A 23,746-nucleotide genomic window follows, 5' to 3' on the forward strand; every position below is an offset into this window, starting at 1 on the left:
TTCCCTGACCTCCCCTGCTGATACTTGACCTTCCCTGACCTCCCCTGCTGATACTTGACCTTCCCTGCTGACACTTGACCTTCCCTGACCTCCCCTGCTGACACTTGACCTTCCCTGACCTCCCCTGCTGATACTTGATCTTCCCTGACCTCCCCTGCTGATACTTGACCTTCCCTGACCTCCCCTGCTGACACTTGACCTTCCCTGACCTCCCCTGCTGATACTTGACCTTCCCTGACCTCCCCTGCTGACACTTGATCTTCCCTGACCTCCCCTGCTGACACTTGACCTTCCCTGCTGACACTTGACCTTCCCTGACCTCCCCTGCTGACACTTGACCTTCCCTGACCTCCCCTGCTGACACTTGACCTTCCCTGACCTCCCCTGCTGATACTTGATCTTCCCTGACCTCCCCTGCTGACACTTGACCTTCCCTGACCTCCCCTGCTGATACTTGATCTTCCCTGACCTCCCCTGCTGACACTTGACCTTCCCTGACCTCCCCTGCTGATACTTGATCTTCCCTGACCTCCCCTGCTGACACTTGACCTTCCCTGACCTCCCCTGCTGATACTTGACCTTCCCTGACCTCCCCTGCTGACACTTGACCTTCCCTGACCTCCCCTGCTGACACTTGACCTTCCCTGCTGACACTTGACCTTCCCTGACCTCCCCTGCTGACACTTGACCTTCCCTGACCTCCCCTGCTGACACTTGACCTTCCCTGCTAACACTTGACCTTCCCTGACCTCCCCTGCTGACACTCGACCTTCCCTGACCTCCCCTGCTGACACTTGATCTTCCCTGACCTCCCCTGCTGACACTTGACCTTCCCTGCTGATACTTGACCTTCCCTGACCTCCCCTGCTGATACTTGACCTTCCCTGACCTCCCCTGCTGACACTTGATCTTCCCTGACCTCCCCTGCTGATACTTGACCTTCCCTGACCTCCCCTGCTGACACTTGATCTTCCCTGACCTCCCCTGATGATACTTGACCTTCCCTGACCTCCCCTGCTGACACTTGATCTTCCCTGACCTCCCCTGATGATACTTGACCTTCCCTGACCTCCCCTGCTGACACTTGATCTTCCCTGACTTCCTCTGCTGATACTTGACCTTTCGTGACCTCCCCTGCTGACACTTGACCTTCCGTGACCTCCCCTGCTGACACTTAACCTTCCCTGCTGATACTTGACCTTATCTGAACTTGCCTGACCTCCCCTGTTGATATTTAACCTTGTCTGACCTTCCTTGACCTGTGCTGAGACTTGACCTTGCCTGACCTGCCCCTGACCTCTCACAAGCAATAACACTGTCGTAACCACCCTGGGGTGGCATCAGAGTCTGGTCAACGACGCACGGGACACCATCAAATCATTCCGCCAAGCACCCACCTACCTTCCTCTGCCCGCCTGCCTCGCCGCATTAGGGTAATGCCCACCAATAATATACTTTGAATTAACTTTGAAATGTTTCTTACCCTCCTCCATCCCTACCCCCCCCCCCCCACCCTTTCCCTCTTCGCCAATCCGATGCTTTGCAATCCAAGTTGATCCGTATTGGGCCCCCTTGCCTTCGGATGACAGTCCCTTCCCGCCAAACACACACACCGAAACTACGACGTTGCTACCACGTTCGGACAAGTTTTAACACCTCGTAACCAGTTGTAACAACCAATATAGCAAGTTGTAACAACGTTCTAATACGTCATATTCACGTTAAGCCAAGATGTAACAACTTTATTACAAGTTGTAACAAGCGGAAAATAGGGAGAGTTTCGGTTTGTGTTTCCAGGGAAGTTGTGGGGTAAGTAGCTTTCGGACGTGTCTGTCTCAGCTTCTTATTTATTTATTTATTTAATTATTTATAAACAAGACGGTACATTGGGTTTGTGAAGATACATAGAATGGTATTTACAATCTTGTAAAGCCACTACAATTTATATAATATTATATATTTAGAAATAAATACATCGAGTTACCTCTTTCATTTTCTTAAGATTCTAGCGTCTAAGTTCTTCTATTTCTTATCATTATTTATCAGAATGTAAATATTATAAAAGTCAGCTTCGATTGAGATACTTCAAAGCATAATGAGAGAATTAACGGAAGCTTAAATAATAAAAACTTAGCTCAAGAAAAAATTGTTAACTAGTACGGTCAGCGTGTCGGGCACATTACTGGTTGTGTCTTGTCTTACTGGTGTACGTGTAAATAACAGCGATATTGTCTGGTTATATCACGTGGGCTCTATAGTGTCTTAGTACCAGACCACTCTTACTGAGGGCGGTGTATGGTGTATGGTGAAGTCTTACGTTAGGGTCTGACAGCGTAGACGGCGCTTTGACAGGGTGTTCAACCCCTTCCTAACAGCTGGTGTTACAGTTGGTGGAGTTACGCTAGCTTAGTTTGGGTTAGGTTACGTTAGTTTGGGTTAGGTCAGGTTAGCACAATCGACTTGAGAATGGTCCAGGACGGACCGAAACGTCGTCGTCCCTTCACTTTCTAGTGTGTGGTCTGGTCAACATAGGTTAGGTAGTTTTTTCAAATCTGATGGCGAACTGTCTTGTATCCGATGCGTGGGGGGGGGGGGGGGCAGGGGGGGATAGAACATCCGGACATGTCCGTATGAGAGGGGAAGTAGCCGGCATGTGTCCTCCCAATGACCAGTCTCCCCCACACACCCCCCACCACACACCCCCCACTGGTCCTCCACCCAATGTCAAAATACACAGTCAGTGCCCTATGTGTCTTGCTGATAGCAAGTTCGAGCCTGGTCTTGTATGTCACTACGCTGTGACGGGGGTGGGATAGCGAGGTGGGGGGGGGGGAGGGGTGTGTTCGTTGTATCGAGTGCACACAGGGCCCACTTTCAAGGTCCCCGGCCCTGGGCAGTGGAGCCTGCATTCCAAGCAAGGGTCAGGGCTGCCTCCACACACACACACACACACACACACACACACACACACACACACACACACACACACACACACACACACACACACACACACACACACACACAATGCATTAGGCAGTGATGTGGTGGAGGCTGACTCCATACACAGTTTCAAATGTAGATATGATAGAGCCCAGTAGGCTCAGGAATCTGTACACCTGTTGATTGACGGTTGAGAGGCGGGACCAAAGAGCCAAAGCTCAACCCCCGCAAGCACAAATAGGTGAGTACACACACACACACACACACACACACACACACACACACACACACACACACACACACACACACACACACACACACACACACACACACACACACACGCAAGCATTATCTCACAATAAACATTGTGATGTGTGAATGTGTGAGTGCTTATTACTTAGTGTTCATCAGGGGCTGGAGAAGATGACGCCACATTATAGGTGGAAATACATGATGTTATCCCCCTTACAATGAATAGAATACAATACATTCAATTAGCACCTACAATGACTACAACACAAGACATACTTTGTATATCTATTATGAATACATCACGTAAAGTGGTCTCACCCTCTACAGTAGCTATGGAAAGTGGTCCCACCCTCTACAGTAGCTATGGAAAGTGGTCTCATCCTCTACAGTAGCTATGGAAAGTGGTCTCATCCTCTACAGTAGCTATGGAAAGTGGTCTCATCCTTACAGTAGCTATGGAAAGTGGTCTCACCCTCTACAGTAGCTATGGAAAGTGGTCTCATCCTCTACAGTAGCTATGGAAAGTGGTCTCATCCTCTACAGTAGCTATGGAAAGTGGTCTCATCCTTACAGTAGCTATGGAAAGTGGTCTCATCCTCTACAGTAGCTATGGAAAGTGGTCTCATCCTTACAGTAGCTATGGAAAGTGGTCTCATCCTCTACAGTAGCTATGGAAAGTGGTCTCACCCTCTACAGTAGCTATGGAAAGTGGTCTCACCCTCTACAGTAGCTATGGAAAGTGGTCTCACCCTCTACAGTAGCTATGGAAAGTGGTCTCACCCTCTACAGTAGCTATGGAAAGTGGTCTCACCCTCTACAGTAGCTATGGAAAGTGGTCTCATCCTTACAGTAGCTATGGAAAGTGGTCTCACCCTCTACAGTAGCTATGGAAAATGGTCTCACCCTCTACAGTAGCTATGGAAAGTGGTCTCATCCTTACAGTAGCTATGGAAAGTGGTCTCATCCTCTACAGTAGCTATGGAAAGTGGTCTCACCCTCTACAGTAGCTATGGAAAGTGGTCTCACCCTCTACAGTATCTATGGAAAGTGGTCTCACCCTCTACAGTAGCTATGGAAAGTGGTCTCACCCTCTACAGTAGCTATGGAAAGTGGTCTCACCCTCTACAGTAGCTATGGAAAGTGGTCTCACCCTCTACAGTAGCTATGGAAAGTGGTCTCACCCTCTACAGTAGCTATGGAAAGTGGTCTCACCCTCTACAGTAGCTATGGAAAGTGGTCTCACCCTCTACAGTAGCTATGGAAAGTGGTCTCACCCTCTACAGTAGCTATGGAAAGTGGTCTCACCCTCTACAGTAGCTATGGAAAGTGGTCTCACCCTCTACAGTAGCTATGGAAAGTGGTCTCACCCTCTACAGTAGCTATGGAAAATGGTCTCACCCTCTACAGTAGCTATGGAAAGTAGTCTCATCCCCTACAATAGGTACAGAAATTGGCCCCACCATATCTACAGTAGCTGGTGTATTGTGGCCTCACCCTTACAGACAAAAACGTAGCAGATTCAAGTTATCGTAACCATAGCGACAATATTCCACCCCTTCCGTATGCACTAGTAAAGAAAATGGTACAAAAAAAGCGATACTCTTTTGTTTTTTGTACACAGTTAATTTCCAGCATGCAATATCGGGTGTTGTTATCAGGAAATTAATGACTAATTCGTATGCTAAATGGCGTTTTGACAAGCATGGCAACAGGGTGGTTGTGGTTGGAGGAACGTCAACGAGACGTCGTAGCTTGTCTTGTGCTGTATGCAAGATGCGAGCGACTGCGGTATATGCATTGCGGACGCTCGCTAGCATGACGAAGCTGTCTGGCTCGGTTGTGGGCAGTGTTGGCAAGTTACAGAGACTGTGTGTTAGTACTGCTCCCTGCTGTGTGGGGGTGTCTGGGTGAGTGTGTGTGGGTGTGTGGGTGTGGGTGTGGCTGTGTGGGTGTGCGGGTGTCTGGGTGAGTGTGTGGGTGTGTGGGGGTGTCTGGGTGAGTGTGTGGGTGTGGGTGTGTGGGTGTGGGTGTGGCTGTGTGGGTGTGGGGGTGTGGGGGTGTCTGGGTGAGTGTGGGTGTCTGGGTGAGTGTGGTTGTGTGGGTGTGGGTGTGGGTGTCTGGGTGAGTGTGGGTGTGTGTGTGTGTGGGTGTCTGGGTGAGTGTGGGTGTGTGTGTGTGTGGGTGTCTGGGTGAGTGTGGGTGTGTGTGTGTGTGTGGGTGTCTGGGTGAGTGTGGGTGTGTGTGTGTGGGTGTCTGGGTGAGTGTGTGTGTCTGGGTGAATGTGGGTGTCTGGGTGTGGGGTGTGTGCGCGGGGTGTGTCTGGGTGTGTGTGTGGGTTTGTGTGTGGGTGTGGGTGGGTGTTTTTGGGGAAGGGGGTGTACTCACCTATTTGTGCCTGCAGGATCGGGCATTGACTCTTGGATCCCGCCTTTCTACCCGCTGGTTGTTTAAATAAATGACTCGTGTATTATCCCAATTTGCTTGTTCATTTTAAAGAATGAAGAACAATTTTATTTATATTACTTCTAAGCTGCATCACTTATGAACCCATCCCTGCCCTTGTGTGGCAGTGCACAGTAGAAAGTTGTTTTCACATATCCATACATTAACACATTGATTGTAACCATGATATATATGTGCTTCAGCCTACAATTTAGACCGTTGACCATACAGTTTAGACCGTTGACCAGACCACACACTAGAAGGTGAAGGGACGACGACGTTTCGGTCCGTCCTGGAACATTCTCAAGTCGATTGAGACTTGATCATTCTCAAGTCGACACAGTCGATTTTAGAATGGTCCAGGACGGACCGAAACGTCGTCGTCCCTTCACCTTCTAGTGTGTGGTCTGGTCAACATACTTTAACCACGTTATTGTGACTCATCGCCTACAGTTTAGACCTATTGTCTTGAGCATGACCCTCTGTCCTGTGTGACAGTGAATACCAGCAATATCCTCACTTTAATAAGACTTAATTGAAATCCTCAGATTAGGCAAAATTGCAATTAATTTTGTCAATGAAGATGTTAATAATAATAAATAATGTATTATCCCTATCATATCTAGTTTTAAAATTGAAGCAGAGTTTGCTTCCACAGCCTGATCTTTTATTTATTTATTTATATATATACAAGAAGGTACATTGGGGATGTGAGGATACAAAGCCTAGTAATTACATTCTTGTAAAGCCACTAGTTCATTCCATTTTCCCACTGCTCTTACGCTAATTGAAAACTTTCTATCATCTCCATGACATCTGAGTTACCAGCTTCCACCCATGTCCCCTTCTTCTGTTGATATTCAGTGTGAACATTTCGCCTATTTCCAGTCTGTCAATTCCCCTAAGTATTTTATATGTCTATCATATCTCCCAGCTCCTTCTTTTTTTCTAGCGTTGCCAGGTTCAGTTCCTTCAGTCGCTCTTCATATCCCATCCCGTGCAAGTCTGGGACGAGCCTCGTCACAAACAACTGACTCGGTCAGTCTTGTGTGTGTGTGGTGCCTGGTGTGTTGTTTGGCTGTGTACCCCGGAGCCGGTCGGCCGAGCGGACAGCACGCTGGACTTGTGATCCTGTGGTCCTGGGTTCGATCTCAGGCGCCGGCGAGAAATAATGGTCAGAGTTTCTTTCACCCTATACCCCTATTACCTAGCAGTAAAATAGGTACCTGGGTGTTAGTCAGCTGTCACGGGCTGCTTCCTGGGGGTGGAGGCCTGGTCGAGGACCGGGCCGCGGGGATACTAAAGCCTCGAAATCATCTCAAGATAACCTCAAGAAAGATAACCCCTATAGCAGCATATATAACACCCTCCCAGGAGAAGAACATCCCTTTGAATTGTTCATCCTGTGAGTGAACATTCCATCATAGCGGCATATATAACACCCTCCCAGTGGAAGAACATCCCCGGCCTGGGTTGTTCCAGTTGTTCATCCTACTCTTGTCCCCAGATGCAGCCGGAACTCACTTACATGTTCAAATGCAAGATATCGTTCTTCCGTTTGTCCCCATTCGTGATAACAGCCCCACGAAACCCGTTTAAAACAAGTTTCGTGTTCGGGAAGGCTGTGATGGGCGAGAGGTTGCATGAGGAGGAGGTGGGCGTCTTCTGGCCTCAGGCTGGGGGTCCAGGCTGGGGGGTCCAGGCTGGGGGTCCATGCTAGGGGGCCCAGGCTGGGGGTCCAGGCTGGGGGCCCATGCTAGGGCTGCAGGCTGGGGGTCCAGGCTGGGGGCCCATGCTAGGGCTGCAGGCTGGGGGTCCAGGCTGGGGGCCCCAGGCTAGGGGCCCAGGCTGGGGGTCCAGGCTGGGGGTCCATGCTGGGGGTCCATGCTGGGGGTCTATGCTGGGGGCCCATGCTAGGGCTGCAGACTGGGGGTCCAGGCTGGGGGCCCCAGGCTAGGGGCCCAGGCTGGGGGCCCAGGCTGGGGGCTCCAGGCCACACTATCCTTCCTTCCCGGGCAGACGTCAGGAGGGCCCAACAGTGGTGACTTCTTGTGCTTCTTGCTGACAGCGGTGACCTCGCCAGACGTCAGGATTAAGGGGCTCTCTGTCAGGGTAATCCATGATATCAGCCGCCCACACTCGCTTCATTCATTTGCTCAAATATCTGCATTTGTTTGATGTTTATATACGCTCTCCCTAACACCCACAACGTTCTCTGTATTTAATAATCACGAAACTATTAAAGACAAACTAAAACTATAATTATTATACATAATTTGCATTCATTAGCTAGCCCGACGCCTTTTCATTTTAGTTCATGCTTAATTGTTAAAAAAAATTACGTTTTCTATCAGAAAGAAAGTTGAGAATAATGAGAATAAATGAGAAAAAATAAGGTGAGTATTCTATTTAATATTCTTATATTGCCAACAGTTGTCTAGTTCTTACAAGGTTCCCCCCACTTGCCACCCGCAAGATAACGTAAACTTGAGGGCTGTAAGATGTTAATCCCTTGTTTGAGAGTGTTCGCTTGAGACAGTTATTAAGAAAGTCCCAGCTGTGTCTGGGTACAAGTGACAGGATGAACAACCCAGCGAGTTTTCTTCCTATTGGGGAGTGTTGTACATGCTGCTATGGCGGTGTGTCCACTCACAGGATGAGTGGCGCTGCCCAATACTGTCACTATGGCGGTGTGTCCACTCACAGGATGGGTGACGCTGCCCAATACTGTCACTATGGCGGTGTGTCCACTCACAGGATGGGTGACGCTGCCCAATACTGTCACTATGGCGGTGTGTCCACTCACAGGATGAGTAGCGCTGCCAAATACTGTCACTATGGCGGTGTGTCCACTCACAGGATGAGTGGCGCTGTCCAATACTGTCACTATGGCGGTGTGTCCACTCACAGGATGAGTGGCGCTGTCCAATACTGTCACTATGGCGGTGTGTCCACTCACAGGATGAGTGGCGCTGCCAAATACTGTCACTATGGCGGTGTGTCCACTCACAGGATGAGTGGCGCTGCCCAATACTGTCACTATAGCGGTGTGTCCACTCACAGGATGAGTGGCGCTGCCCAATACTGTCACTATGGCGGTGTGTCCACTCACAGGATGAGTGGCGCTGCCCAATACTGTTACTATGGCAGTGTGTCCACTCACAGGATGAGTGGCGCTGCCCAATACTGTCACTATGGCGGTGTGTCCACTCACAGGATGAGTGGCGCTGCCCAATACTGTCACTATGGCGGTGTGTCCACTCACAGGATGAGTGGCGCTGTCCAATACTGTCACTATGGCGGTGTGTCCACTCACAGGATGAGTGGCGCTGCCCAATACTGTCACTATGGCGGTGTGTCCACTCACAGGATGAGTGGCGCTGCCCAATACTGTCACTATGGCGGTGTGTCCACTCACAGGATGAGTGGCGCTGTCCAATACTGTCACTATGGCGGTGTGTCCACTCACAGGATGAGTGGCGCTGCACAATACTGTCACTATGGCGGTGTGTCCACTCACAGGATGAGTGGCGCTGCCCAATACTGTCACTATGGCGGTGTGTCCACTCACAGGATGAACAACCCAGCGGGTTTTCTTCCTATTGGGGTGTGTTGTACAAGCTGTTTTGGTGGAAAGGGTTTAACCCTTTCCACCAGCGTCCCATTCCGTGGGCGGTGGTGGTAAGGGCTATAGAGGGACATTACGAGTTCGTGAACTTAACCCCACAGTTCAGTTCGCCATTTATGCATTATACATACTCACATATATACAATGTGAGCAGATATATTCACGCATTATACATACACACATATACAATGTGGGCAGATACAAGCTACCATTTGGGAGACAGAATCCTTCAAGAATCAATAAGAAAGACCTAGAGGTTGATATCACGGCGGACCTGTCTTCCTGAAGCCCACATCAAGAGGATATCATCAGCGGCATATGCCAGGTTGGCGAACATAACAGCTGCCTAAATTTAAGACTTTAGGTAAGGAAACATTTAGAACCTTATATACCCCGTATGTCAGACCAATCCTGGAGTATGCAGCTCCAGCGTAGAGTCTCTATGTAGTCAAGCACAAGGCTAAATTGGAGAAGTATAGCACCAGACTGGTACCCGACTTGCAGGAAGCGATACCGTCGCTCTACCGTCCAGCCTAAAGTGGTTGGGCTTGACGGGGCTAAACCCCCCCCCTCCATCCCACATATTACATGACGGAGAATTATGTAACATGGGGGGGGGGTTCCCCTGCTATGTGGTGCTGTATTTTCTAGATAATATCACAACAAGAACTAAACCTTCTGTATTTCATTGAAAATAATCTTTCTATTAAAATGATTTTGAACACAAATGTAATTGAAAAGAAATAAAGTTAAAAAAAGTGTTATTTGAAAGAAATCTTAGATGAAGTTGAAGAGAAAAGACAAATACAAAGAGAATCTTAACAGACCCTTTGTCTGCCACAAGGAAGGTGTTGAATAAAACACACATAGACCAAATTACACATTATGTATATATGTGAATGTTGTTACATATGTGAATGTTGTTACATATGTGAATGTTGTTACATATGTGAATGTTGTTACATATGTGAATGTTGTTACATATGTGAATGTTGTTACATATGTGAATGTTGTTACATATGTGAATGTTGTTACACCCCCATACACCTCTCAAGGCTGCAAGGATCTCTGGCAGTTCAACTAGTTTAGGGAGCTAGTTCATGTGAACAGTTTGTATTGGAGATGAAGATCACATCAACAGCTTGTATTAGGGATAAAGATAACATCAACAGCTTGTATTCGGGATAAAGATAACATCAACAGCTTGTATTAGGGATAAAGATAACATCAACAGCTTGTATTAGGGATGAAGATAACATCAATAGTTTGTATTAGGGATAAAGATAACATCAACAGTTTGTATTAGGGATAAAGATAACATCAACAGCTTGTATTAGGGATGAAGATCACATCAACAGCTTAATACATTAAGGATGAAGATCACATCAACAGCATGTATTAAGGATAAAGATAACATCAACAGCTTGTATTAAGGATGAAGATCACATCAACAGCTTGTATTAGGGATGAAGATCACATCAACAACTTGTATTAGGGGTGAAGATCACATCAACAGCTTGTATTAAGGATGAAGATCACATCAACAGCTTGTATTAGGGATGAAGATAACATCAACAGCTTGTATTGGGGATGAAGATCACATCAACAGCTTGTATTAGGGATGAAGATCACATCAACAGCTTGTATTAGGGATGAAGATCACATCAACAACTTTTATTAGGGATGAAGATCACATCAACAGCTTGTATTAGGGATGAAGATAACATCAACAGCTTGTATTAGGGATGAAGATCACATCAACAGCTTGTATTAAGGGTGAAGATAACATCAACAGCTTGTATTAAGGGTGAAGATAACATCAACAGCTTGTATTAGGGATGAAGATCACATCAACAGCTTGTATTAGAGATGAAGATCACATCAACAGCTTGTATTAAGGATGAAGATCACATCAACAACTTTTATTAGGGATGAAGATCACATCAACAGTTTGTATTAGGGATGAAGATCACATCAACAGCTTGTATTAGGGATGAAGATCACATCAACAGCTTGTATTAGGGATGAAGATCACATCAACAGCTTGTATTAGAGATGAAGATCACATCAACAGCTTGTATTAGGGATGAAGATCACATCAACAGCTTGTATTAGGGATAAAGATAACATCAACATCTTGTATTAAGGATGAAGATAACATCAACAGCTTGTATTAGAGATGAAGATCACATCAACAGCTTGTATTAAGGATGAAGATCACATCAACAGCTTGTATTAAGGATGTATAACTTAACTATTTTCATTATATACGGTTAAAGTTACCAGTCATACTTTGAATCTTTTATTCACTGTTATTTGAGGCGCGAGGCATTATTAAGAGCCGGTTAGCTGTTAAACTAACACGCGCCATTTACTATCTTTACTTAGTCAATAAAAAACATGTGCAATATATTTGTATAAGATTATGACCTAAATATATATATTCATGTCTGTGTGTTAGTGTTTTATACCGTTATTTTTCATAAATATATATATATATATATATATATATATATATATATATATATATATATATATATATATATATATATATATATATATATATATATATATATATATATATATAAAATCATTTTGAGTAAATATAAATATTATTTAGTAAATATACTCAATAATATATTCATAAAAAAACTCATTTTAAAAGATAAAATTATTATTTCCAAGTTGACGTAACCATCTCGGCCTTCTGATAGCACGACGTATTTTGACGTACACTCTATCTACAACCTGTCCTCTTAAAAAGAACGTCGTTTTTGGCCGTTTGCCAGTATGGCCGAATTTGGACGTAATTTGAAATTGAAAAAAAAAATGAAAATAAACTTGGAATTTTTTTTTTCAACAACAGTAAGTTAAGGGTCCTCTGATAGGTTAGGTAGGCAGGAAATTCTCATAAAGTTTCAAAACGTTATGAAAAACGTTAATTTAAAGAGTCCTCTTATAACCTCTGCGCGTACGCTGGACGACTCAAATAGAAAACGGAACAGAACGTCACTTTTGTGAGTCGATTTCATTTCAAATTACGTCCAAATTTGGCCATAGTGCGCATACGAGCCAAAAGTGACGTTCTTTTTAAGAGGACGGGTTGCTATCTAAGGCCATAAATAGTCGTGCTAGAAAACGGCAGCGGCTGGCGAAAACTGTCCCGTTTTCTGTTGTGGGTCCTCTGGTAGGTTAGGATAATGGCACTTTAGTACGTCAGTTTCTTGACGTTGGGGAGCCTTAGGAGGACGGGTTGATTGAACACATTACTACCGATTGTTGAAACTTCTTCTAGAAGCTTCGTAAGATATTACAGGTCAGCGCTTATTACTTGCTTCAGTGAGGCCTAATTGTCATCTTAAACACATAATTTATTCAGAATAGATTCATCATTTGTTCAGTATACATTCATAATTTCTTCAGAATACATTCATAATTTCTTCAGTATACATTCATAATTTCTTCAGAATACATTCTTAATATATTCACATCAAGGTGAAGCCATCCGTGGCAAGAAATATGATATGATCCCGTTGGTATAATTCCTGGGATATTCACTCGTAGCGAGAATATATTCAAAAAACGAACCAAATATTATTTATTTCATCTCTGATGGAGTGATGCTTTGTAGAATGGTACAGGTAACAAGTAAAGTTCTTCCTAAATGAACGTGTTCTGATTTATTATCTGTATTACAGTTGTCCGTGAAGTAAGACTTGGTGGGGGACTTGAACATGTTGGCCTTGTACGGAACAGTAAGGCCGACGACATCTCACATCTCTCCTGTGTTGAACGGTAGGGTAAGGCTTACCATGAGCTATGGGAAGGGAAAGCTCTCAGCCAGCTAACAGGGGTCAGCAGTCGTCTGCTCCTGTACCCACCTGTGTGTAAAACTAGTAGGGTAAGGCTTACCATGAGCTATGGGAAGGGAAAGCTCTCAGCCTGCTAACAGGAGTCAGCAGTCGCCTGCTCCTGTGCCCACCTGTGTGTAAAACTAGTAGGGTAAGGCTTACCATGAGCTATGGGAAGGGAAAGCTCTCAGCCAGCTAACAGGAGTCAGCAGTCGTCTGCTCCTGTACCCACCTGTGTGTAAAACTAGTAGGGTAAGGCTTACCATGAGCTATGGGAAGGGAAAGCTCTCAGCCTGCTAACAGGAGTCAGCAGTCGTCTGCTCCTGTACCCACCTGTGTGTAAAACTAGTAGGGTAAGGCTTACCATGAGCTATGGGAAGGGAAAGCTCTCAGCCTGCTAACAGGAGTCAGCAGTCGCCTGCTCCTGTGCCCACCTGTGTGTAAAACTAGTAGGGTAAGGCTTACCATGAGCTATGGGAAGGGAAAGCTCTCAGCCAGCTAACAGGAGTCAGCAGTCGCCTGCTCCTGTACCCACCTGTGTAACAATAACAAAAGCCTGCTTCAATAAAAGGTTTATGATTCTAGACTACCCCGTCCCTGGTCTTAACAACGTCGTGACAACTCAGTGATAAATCCTCATTCTTGAAGACGTTTGGCCAACGCTTCCTAACACCTGATACCTCTGTCCACCAAGCAGTAAATATTTATCTGAGACTTAAGCCCCTATTGTTGGTGTCCGTGTATGGGCCAATAGGCTTTCTCCAATTTCCTGTATTTGAATATTTCCATGTTATCAAGTGGTTCAGATAAGGTAATTCAATCTTAAACGGCGTTCAAATCACGACTTGACTTAGTTGATGAGCTGCTTCACACACACAGCTCCTTGGCCGCCTCCGCTCCCCTGGACGTTGTACCCAGCAAAAAACAAACCTCGATTCAGCGGGCTCGTAAAATTCGTAACCCAGATAAGACCGAGTTCGAATCCTGCTTAGGTTACGCGCGGGATTCACTTCAAGAGATCATCGTAGCCTAATATATGTATTTTTGTCGATGATTCAAAGCAGCTGGCGAGGGAAGCGTTCCACTCCCAGCAGCGTTCAGTCTGCTGTTTGGAAATTCAATTCTTTCTTGACCAACAGCGCGGGGTTCACTGGCCAAATGGTCCTGTAGACCATGGTTTACAGGGCAAGTAGTCTGGTAGACCATGGTTTACAGGGCAAGTAGTCTGGTAGACCATAGTTTACAGGGCAAGTACTGGTAGACCACGGTTTACAGGACAAGTAGTCTGATAGACCATGGTTTACAGGGCAAGTAGTCTGGTAGACCATGGTTTACAGGACAAATAGTCTGGTGGGCCATGGTTTACAGGACAAGTAGTCTGGTAGACCATGGTTTACAGGACAAATAGTCTGGTGGGCCATGGTTTACAGGACAAATAGTCTGGTGGGCCATGGTTTACAGGACAAATAGTCTGGTAGACCATGGTTTACAGGACAAATGGTCCAGCAAGGCCGTATAAGATACTTACGTAGCAGGGAACCGATTGATTGATAAAGATTAAGGCACCCAAGAGGTGGCACGGGCAAGAATGGCCCGTAACCGTAGCAGGGAACCATTGATGGTTGTTGTTGTTATAGATTCAGCTACTCGGAACAAGTTCCAAAGTAGCACGGGCTATGGTGAGCCCGCAGCTTACCTGACACAGGTGCGTGGCAAGTAGCACGGGCTATGGTGAGCCCGTAGTGGACTTACCTGGCACAGGAGCGGGACAAGTAGCACGGGCTATGGTGAGCCCGTAGTGGACTTACCTGGCACAGGAGCGTGGCAAGTAGCACGGGCTATGGTGAGCCCGTAGTGGACTTACCTGGCACAGGAGCGGGACAAGTAGCACGGGCTATGGTGAGCCCGTAGTGGACTTACCTGGCACAGGAGCGGGGCAAGTAGCACGGGGTATGGTGAGCCCGTAGTGGACTTACCTGGCACAGGAGCGGGGCAAGTAGCACGGGCTATGGTGAGCCCGTAGTGGACTTACCTGGCACAGGAGCGGTGTAAGTAGCACGGGCTATAGTGAGCCCGTAGTGGACTTACCTGGCACAGGAGCGGTGCAAGTAGCGCGGGGCTATGGTGAGCCCGTAGTGGACTTACCTGGCACAGGAGCGGGGCAAGTAGCACGGGCTATGGTGAGCCCGTAGTGGACTTACCTGGCACAGGAGCGGGGCAAGTAGCACGGGCTATGGTGAGCCCGTAGTGGACTTACCTGGCACAGGAGCGGGGCAAGTAGCACGGGCTATGGTGAGCCCGTAGTGGACTTACCTGGCACAGGAGCGGGGCAAGTAGTACGGGCTATGGTGAGCCCGTAGTGGACTTACCTGGCACAGGAGCGGGGCAAGTAGCACGGGCTATGGTGAGCCCGTAGTGGACTTACCTGGCACAGGAGCGGTGTAAGTAGCACGGGCTATGGTGAGCCCGTAGTGGACTTACCTGGCACAGGAGCGGGGCAAGTAGCACGGGCTATGGTGAGCCCGTAGTGGACTTACCTGGCACAGGAGCGGGGCAAGTAGCACGGGCTATGGTAAGCCCGTAGTGGACTTACCTGGCACAGGAGCGGGGCAAGTAGCACGGGCTATGGTGAGCCCGTAGTGGACTTACACCATTGATGGTAATATATGCGTTTATGTATATCCCCGGGAGCGGTGAGGGGCCTCACACCTCACTCTCCCGTCTTAAGGAGAGACCAAACCTCACCCAACAGAAGACAGCACCGCTCCTATGCCAGGTAAGTTACGGGCTCACCATAGCCCGTGCTACTTGGAACTTGTTCCGTGTAGCTGAATCTATAACAACAACAACCTCACCCAACCCCGTCCCCCTCTCTCATAGTCCCCCCCCCCTCCCCAAGGACGTCCCTAGCCCCGTCCTCGCCGGCACTCACAACGTCACTAAACTGATGTACTAAAAGCCCGAGCCTAACCCACCCGAGGACCCGCGAATAGAAAACGGGAGATCGCGTCAGCTTTGCGAGCCGTTGTGATTTATTGTACATCAATTTTTGGCTTCAGATAAAGCACGGTGGCGTTTCTGAATTAAGGGGGACTGATGTAAAAGCAAACAGCCCTAGATGACACCCAGATAACCAGGACCCGGATTCACGAAGCAGTTACGCAAGCACTTACGAACCTGGGGGCTAGATTCACGAAGCAGTTACGCAAGCACTTACGAACGTGTACATCTTTCCTCAACCTTTGACGGCTTTGGTTACATTTATTAAACAGTTTACAAGCATGAAAACTTGCCAATCAACTGTTGTTATTGTTATAAACAGCCTCCTGGTGCTTCGGAGCTCATTAACTGTTTAAAACTGTAAACAAAGCCTCCAAAGATTGAGAAAAGATGGACAGGTTCGTAAGTACTTGCTTAACTGCTTCGTGAATCTGGCCCCAGGTTCCTAAGTGCTTGCGTAACTGCTCCGTGAATCTGGCCCTAGGTTCGTAAGTACTAGCGTAACTGCTTCGTGACTCTGGCCCCAGATACGGATCTAGACTCAAGCCTGCCGAGGAGTTGGAACACAGAATAAAGGGGTTCAGAATCACTCTTGTGTGGCTACAAACATAACTCCTCATAATGACCCAGATCCATAGAGCACTCAAGAGTGTGGCAGTGCGGGCTACTGATCACTTGTTCCAGGTGACCTGCCAGAAAGTTGGAAAACAGCCAACATAGTGCTAAAAGGCACAAATATAGATAAGCTAGGGGGAGGCAATGTCTTTAACTTGGGAGTCTATACACCAGATCCCCACCAAACACACACCGAAACTACGACGTTGGTACAACGTTCGAACAAGTTTTAACACTTCCTAACCAGTTATAACAACCAATATAGCAAGTTGTAACAACGTTCTAATACGTCATAAACACGTTAAGCCAAGATGTAACAACTTTATTACAAGTTGTAACAAGCGGAAAATAGAGACAGTTTTGGTTTGTGTTTCCAGGGGAGGAGGTATACAGGGTTTGACGTGAAGGGTTCCGTTAAATTATAGTGATGGCAGCATGAGAGCAGCATGAGAGCAGCATGAGGGCAGCATGAGAGCAGCATGAGGGGACAACGTAAGGTAACAGCAGCATGAGAGCAGCATGAGGGCAGCATGATGGCATCATGAGAGCAGCATGAGGGCAGCATGAGAGCAGCATGTGGGCAGCATGAGAGCAGCATGAGGGCAGCATGATGGCATCATGAGAGCAGCATGAGGGCAGCATGAGAGCAGCATGAGGGCAGCATGATGGCATCATGAGAGCAGCATGAGGGCAGCATGAGGGCAGCATGAGAGCAGCATGATGGCATCATGAGAGCATCATGAGAGCAGCATGAGGGCAGCATGAGGGCAGCATGAGAGCAGCATGAGGGCAGCATGATGGCATCATGAGAGCAGCATGAGGGCAGCATGATGGCAGCATGAGAGCAGCATGAAGGGACAACGTAAGGTAAGAGCAGGGTAGGAAGATGGCGGGCGGCAGAGGAAGCATTCACTCCGGCGGCAGCGGTCCTGGTTGTTAATACTGGTAAATCCTCCACTCCCGCACATTCGTCATGCGGCGCACGGATTTATTTCACGTTTTTTTAATCTCCGTGCCTTCTGCACCCGCTGCCTCGTGGTGCCACAGTAACTATGCCTCACCCCAGGGTGCTGTGGCGTTGCCACGGTTGCCATGGGGGTGATTGTGGGGTATGTTGGGGGGGCTGGGTCAGGATGACGCACAAATGGAGCCACACGGGGTGCTGGTGCGTCTCTGAGGTACTACATGCCCAGAATGACGCACAAGAAGCACCACACAGGGCACTAATGCGTCGCTGAACTACTACATGCCCAGAATGACGCACAAGAAGCACCACACAGGGACACTAATGCGTCGCTGAACTACTACATGCCCAGAATGACGCACAAGAAGCACCACACAGGATGCTGGTGCGTCTCTAGTGCGTGGTGTTTCCCTGTGCAAGGGTCACCACGCCTGGCCGCCCCCACGCACCGTATAATATATTACGGAACGAGTATAACAATATACTCCTCAGGTATGCGGATAAGACTGAAAATTCATTAACTCTCCCTCGTGCTGATTTTGCAAACTTTTGGGGAAAAACAGAAAAAAATCAGCATGGAAAATGTATCTTCATGGGCGCTTGCCAGCTGAGTGGACAGCGGTTCGGATTCGTAGTCCAGAGGTTCCGGGTTTGATCCCCGGTGGAGGCGGAGACAAATGGGCAAAAGGTTTCTTTCACCCTGATGCCACTTGTTCACCTAGCAGCAAATAGGTACCTGGGAGTTAGACAGCTGCTACGGGCTGCTTCCTGGGGGTGTGTAACAATAAGGAGGCCTGGTCGAGGACCGGGCCGCGGGTACGCTAAGCCCCGGAAGCACCTCAAGATTTCGATATCGATAAGGTTACTTAATTAACCTTACTTAAATTTGCAGTGTTCGTGGTGTTAGGTGTGTGACCTTGCTCATATCAACTCCAGTATTAATGTTAGGAAAAGGTCCTTAGAAGGGAACGGGCTCGCCATAGCCCGTGCTACATGAACACTTCATTCTGAGCAGCTGTATCTAAAACAACAACAACAACAATCCTTAGAAGCATTACATTAATCTTTTTTGTGGATCCCGCCAAACACATAGCGAAACTACGACGTTGCTACAACGTTCGAACAAGATATAACACCTCCTAACAAGTTATAAGAACCAATATAACAAGTTGTAACAACGTTCTAAAATGTCATAAACACGTTAAGCCAAGATGTAACAACTTTATTACAAGTTGTAACAAGCGGAAAATAGAGACAGTTACGGTTTGTGTTTCCAGGGATCTTGGCTCTACATATTCACAGCACTTGTTAAGGTTTGACCTTCAAATGGTCTCCATGGTGTCTTGTTAAAGGACCTGACCTTAAACTGCTCTTTTGTTAATATAAAGAACCTGACCTTAAAACGCTATATTCTTAAAAAACCTGACCTTAAACCGCTATATTGTTAAAGACCCTGACCTTAAACCGCTATATTGTTAAAGACCCTGACCTTAAACCGCTATATTGTTAAAGACCCTGACCTTAAACCGCAATATTGTAAAGACCCTGACCTTAAACCGCAATATTGTAAAGACCCTGACCTTAAACCGCAATATTGTAAAGACCCTGACCTTAAACCGCAATATTGTAAAGACCCTGACCTTAAACCGCAATATTGTAAAGACCCTGACCTTAAACCGCAATATTGTAAAGACCCTGACCTTAAACCGCAATATTGTAAAGACCCTGACCTTAAACCGCAATATTGTAAAGACCCTGACCTTAAACCGCAATATTGTAAAGACCCTGACCTTAAACCGCTATATTGTTAAAGACCCTGACCTTAAACCGCAATATTCTTAAAGACCCTGACCTTTAAATGTTGACAATAGCACCTGTTAAGAACCTGACCTTAAGACGCCCACAACCCCCCAGTTAACCATCTGACCTTTACATAAACCACAAGAAGCACATGACTAATGAATGCTGAAGATTATAGTTAAGTATCACTGTGTAGAATATCTCCCCTGTTGATCGCCCAGCCACTTGGGCTGGACGGTAGAGCGACGGTCTCGCTTCATGCAGGTCGGCGTTCAATCCCTCGACCGTCCACAAGTGGTTGGGTACCATCCCCCTTCCCCCTCCCTCCGTCCCATCCCAAAGCCTTACCCTGACCCCTTCCAAGTGCTCTATAGTCGTAATGGCTTGGCGGTTTCCCCTGATAGTTCCCTTCCGATGTTTATCGTCATGCATATATGCAATCTTAAGTGACCTTTGATTGTATTAAAGTTGTATAAGCTTCGGTGACCGCGTTTACCGGAGGATGACAGCGGTAATCTCACAAATTAGAAACCTGTCATATGAAAGACTGAAAAAATAGATAGACTGATAGACTAGGAGGTGCCTCGTATGGGCCAATAGGCCTTTTGCAGTTAACTTTATTCTTCATATGCAGGCGAGGAGTCACAATAACGTGGCTGAAGTATGTTGACCAGACCACACTTGAAGGTGAAGGGACGACGACGTTTCGGTCCGTCCTGGACCATTCTCAAGTCGATTATGGCCAAATTTGGACGTAATTTGAAATGATATCGACTCACAAAAGTGACGTACTGTCCCGTTTTCTGTTTGAGTCGTCCGGCTTACTCGGCAAGCTTAGAAGAGGCAACTTTCCATTAACGTTTTTCATACCGTTTTGAAACTTTATGAGAATTTCCTGCCCACCTAACCTATCAGAGGACCCTTAACTTACTGTTGTTGAAAAAAAAAAATCTCAAATTTATATTCATTTTTTTCATTTTCAAATTACGTCCATATTCGGCCATACGGGCAAACGGCCAAAAGCGACGTTCTTTTTAAGAGGACAGCTTGAATCGAGTCTTAATTATGAAACTCACAATTGTGAGTCTTATGAGTCTTCATTCTTCATGTTCTTTCATATTCTTAAAAGCTAAGCTTGCATTATCTAGAAAGGTGAAGAGTTAGGGGTGACGTGATTGATGAATGGGCATAACAAAGGCGGGGGGGGGGGGGGATAATAGGGCATTGACAAATCAACACAAAATACACCACGATAAATTGTGATATAAATTGGATAAGTTTAGGTTTAGGAAAGACCTGGGTAAATACTGGTTTGGTAACAGGGCTGTTGATTTGTAGAACATATTACCAGGTATTGTAATAGAAGAGGGATCCCTGTGGGGTTGTTTCAAGCGTAGGTTAGACGTGTGTGTGTGTATGTAAATCACGAAAATTAACATATATATATATATATATATATATATATATATATATATATATATATATACATATATATATATATATATATATATATATATATATATATATATATATATATATATATATATATATATGCGAACAAGCCTGAATGGTCCCCAGGACTATATGCGAATGAAAACTCACACCCCAGAAGTGACTCGAACCCATACTCCCAGAAGCAACGCAACTGGTAACTACAGGGCGCCTTAATCCGCTTGACCATCACGGCCGTCAAAAGGAAGTGATAGCCGAGGCTATTTGAGCCACTTCCCCGACGGCAACTCGGATGGTAATCTTGGGCATAGCATTTCACCAAATCACCTCATTCTTTGGGGCACACGTGAGGAACACAAATGCGAACAAGCCTGAATGGTTACATATATATATATATATATATATATATATATATATATATATATATATATATATATATATATATATATATATATATATATATATTGTGTCACACTACAGCACAATCAGTTGAGAGGCGGGACATAGAGCCGAAGCTCAACCCCAGCAAGCACAACTTAGCTGAGTAGCGCACGTAAGGTTGCATAGCCTTCCCCGTATAAGGTTAATTTAGCTCTTATTGGTTGAGTTAAGTCTTGAGAAAATGCTGAAGCGTTTCCTTGGGTCGTCTTAAGCCGGATGTTTGAGCAGTGTTGCATCGTGTCTGTCAAGAACGGCGGGTCAATTATCCTGGGGAACCCCCAGGAACCCCCAGGAACCCCGGGGGCTTCCTTGGCTTGTGCTTCACATGATCCTATTTGCGGAAACCTCTCTGGGGGAGAGAGCTGCTTGTACGCTCGGGGTTTCCATCTGGCTACGGAGAGAAAGGTTTCTCATGTGCTGGGGGTTTCTATGTGTACTCTGGCTAGGAAGAGAAAGGTTTCTCATATGATGGGGGTTTCTATGTGTACTCTGGCTAGGAAGAGAAAGGTGTCTCATGTGATGGGGGTTTCTATCTATACTCTGGCCAGGGAGAGAGCTCAGCCCGTCTTCCTAAGGTTTCAAAACGTCGTGAAAACGGTCATGAAAAGTGTCCTTTCATAACCTACCTGACTATGCCAGAGGACCCAAAACAGAAAACGGGACTTTCGCCAGCCGCTGCCACTTTCTAGTACGATAACTTTTGCCCTTATGTAACGCATACGAGCGAAAAGCGACGTTCTTTGTCAAAGAGGAGAGGTTGGAGAGCTTGCGACAGGGGTGGTGAGGGGGGGGGGGGGGTGAGAAAGAAGTCATCTTTTCCTGGAATTTTTCTGCATAAAACTTTAGTTGCGTCACGCTATCGACATGATAGCGGGATCCTTGTCAGACCATCGAGCAGGGGGACGGAGTATATGTAATACGCCTGCTTCTGTAGAGGGCCGGGACTGGGGTGCAAGGGTACACTGGACTTGCTTCTGTAGAGGGCCGGGACTGGGGCGCAAGGGTACACTGGACTTGCTTCTGTAGAGGGCCGGGACTGGGGCGCAAGGGTACACTGGACTTGCTTCTGTAGAGGGCCGGGACTGGGGTGCAAGGGTACACTGGACTTGCTTCTGTAGAGGGCCGGGACTGGGGCGCAAGGGTACACTGGACTTGCTTCTGTAGAGGGCCGGGACTGGGGTGCAAGGGTACACTGGACTTGCTTCTGTAGAGGGCCGGGACTGGGGTGCAAGGGTAAACTGGACTTGCTTCTGTAGAGGGCCGGGACTGGGGCGCAAGGGTAAACTGGACTTGCTTCTGTAGAGGGCCGGGACTGGGGCGCAAGGGTAAACTGGACTTGCTTCTGTAGAGGGCCGGGACTGGGGCGCAAGGGTACACTGGACTTGCTTCTGTAGAGGGCCGGGACTGGGGCGCAAGGGTAAACTGGACTTGCTTCTGTAGAGGGCCGGGACTGGGGCGCAAGGGTAAACTGGACTTGCTTCTATAGAGGGCCGGGACTGGGGTGCAAGGGTACACTGGACTTGCTTCTATAGAGGGCCGGGACTGGGGTGCAAGGGTACACTGGACTTGCTTCTATAGAGGGCCGGGACTGGGGCGCAAGGGTACACTGGACTTGCTTCTATAGAGGGCCGGGACTGGGGTGCAAGGGTACACTGGACTTGCTTCTGTAGAGGGCCGGGACTGGGGCGCAAGGGTACACTGGACTTGCTTCTGTAGAGGGCCGGGACTGGGGTGCAAGGGTACACTGGACTTGCTTCTGTAGAGGGCCGGGACTGGGGCGCAAGGGTACACTGGACTTGCTTCTGTAGAGGGCCGGGACTGGGGCGCAAGGGTACACTGGACTTGCTTCTATAGAGGGCCGGGACTGGGGTGCAAGGGTACACTGGACTTGCTTCTATAGAGGGCCGGGACTGGGGCGCAAGGGTACACTGGACTTGCTTCTATAGAGGGCCGGGACTGGGGTGCAAGGGTACACTGGACTTGCTTCTATAGAGGGCCGGGACTGGGGCGCAAAGGTACACTGGACTTGCTTCTATAGAGGGCCGGGACTGGGGCGCAAGGGTACACTGGACTTGCTTCTATAGAGGGCCGGGACTGGGGCGCAAGGGTACACTGGACTTGCTTCTATAGAGGGCCGGGACTGGGGTGCAAGGGTACACTGGACTTGCTTCTATAGAGGGCCGGGACTGGGGTGCAAGGGTACACTGGACTTGCTTCTATAGAGGGCAGCGACTGGAGTACAAGGCACGCGCTAAAGATTTTATTATCGATTTATCACGTTATTGCACAAATAAATCGCATTAACATGATGTATCAATGATAAAATCAGTAGGAGCCGTGGGGAAGATTCGAACCCATGCT

The sequence above is a fragment of the Procambarus clarkii genome, chromosome 38 (assembly GCF_040958095.1).
Source record: "Procambarus clarkii isolate CNS0578487 chromosome 38, FALCON_Pclarkii_2.0, whole genome shotgun sequence".
NCBI classification, from domain to species: Eukaryota; Metazoa; Arthropoda; class Malacostraca; order Decapoda; family Cambaridae; genus Procambarus; species Procambarus clarkii.